General features: G+C 41.8%; 1 non-coding gene across 1 annotated transcript; it reads left to right on the forward strand.

Moving 5' to 3' along the window:
- The first annotated feature begins 1127 nt into the window (after nucleotides 1–1127).
- On the forward strand, nucleotides 1128–1200 carry trnar-acg (transfer RNA arginine (anticodon ACG)). The gene has a single exon. It is a non-coding gene; the product is annotated as a tRNA-Arg (tRNA).
- The last annotated feature ends 205 nt before the right edge of the window (nucleotides 1201–1405 follow it).

A 1405-nucleotide genomic window follows, 5' to 3' on the forward strand; every position in this document is an offset into this window, starting at 1 on the left:
ATCCACCAACACACCAGCTGTTTGATGTGTGGAGGCTTTTGACCAGGATTCCTAGACAGCACAGCTGGACTCACTCAACAGCTAACTTGTTAGCACCGACTAGACAGGAGCACTTCTATGGTTTTACTCAGTGGTTCAATTTTTTAAAAGATGTCCCATTCAGCCTGTGGGTTTGAGTGATCACTCTTCAGTCTCCTGTTCTGTTTTATTAAAATATTCATTTAAAAGCTCCTGAGAGAGAGAGAGAGAGGGAGAGAGAGAGACAGAGAGATAGAGGGAGAGAGAGAGAGAGAGAGAGGATCAACCTGATCTCAAAATTTACTTCAAAATTCTCAGATTATAATAATTTTTACTCCTTGATAGATTCATCACTACAGTGTCATAGAGGGTCCATTACTATTGCAGTATATTAAAGAATATAAGAACGAGGTTACCATCCATGGAAATATAGTATTTCATGTATTGCAGTATATTTTCAAAGATATAACACTTTAATTTTTTTTAATAAGAGAGGCTTTAATGTCTGTCTTTGATGTCTAAACTCTGACTCTGATGTCATTGGTGGTGACTGAACTCTACCCCCTGACAGACTGAAGGCTCCTATTGGTGATGTCATCATAAATACATGAAGGTCTTTTTTCAATGGTATAACATTAAAGCTCATCTTAGTAAAACAATGAAGTTACCTGAACTAAATTCTTGAAAAAATGACTGTCACTGACTTAAATAAATCAAATCTACTTCAAAGTTCCTTCTGTTGTCATAAGTCAGCCATTTTAAGTGTACTTGTAGTTCCAGAACATTCCAAGAGGAGATGATATGAATCATTTTGTTAGATGAACTCTGTTCTTCTGCTTTGATGTTGGTGGACCGAGGGGAGTTTGCCTGAACCTGCTTGGACCTGCTGGCTCCTGCTCAGTCCCTCACTCAGCCTCACTCAGCCTCAGCAGCACGGCTCCACTGAGGACTGATTCAGGTTCCTAGCAACCAAATAGGAGGAGAGCTGAACCTTCTTGCTGGGAGGCCACAGTGCTGACCACTGCACCATTGTGTCCCCTGAAAATGCCACCACCTTGTTGGGCTTTTCTGTAACAGCAAGCACACATGAACATAGCAGCTTCTTCACAGGGCTGGTGGCGCAATGGATAACGCGTCTGACTACGGATCAGAAGATTCTAGGTTCAACTCCTGGCCAGCTCGCTTTGAACTTTATACTGAGAAGATGAAGTGAGAACCAGTGATCAAAGTCACTGAAGTCCTCCCAGGTTTCCTCCTTGTCTGCTGGAAACATGAACACATGAATGATCCTGCTACCTCTCATGTTAAGCTGCACTTGACAGTGACAGCAGGAGAACAAAAATCCCAGTGTGTCATCAACATTTCCTGTCAATCAATGATAGAAGCT

The sequence above is a fragment of the Aulostomus chinensis genome, chromosome 1 (assembly GCF_037954235.1).
Source record: "Aulostomus chinensis isolate RoL2024-O1b breed Wild chromosome 1, RoL_Achi_v1.0, whole genome shotgun sequence".
Lineage (NCBI taxonomy): Eukaryota > Metazoa > Chordata > Actinopteri > Syngnathiformes > Aulostomidae > Aulostomus > Aulostomus chinensis.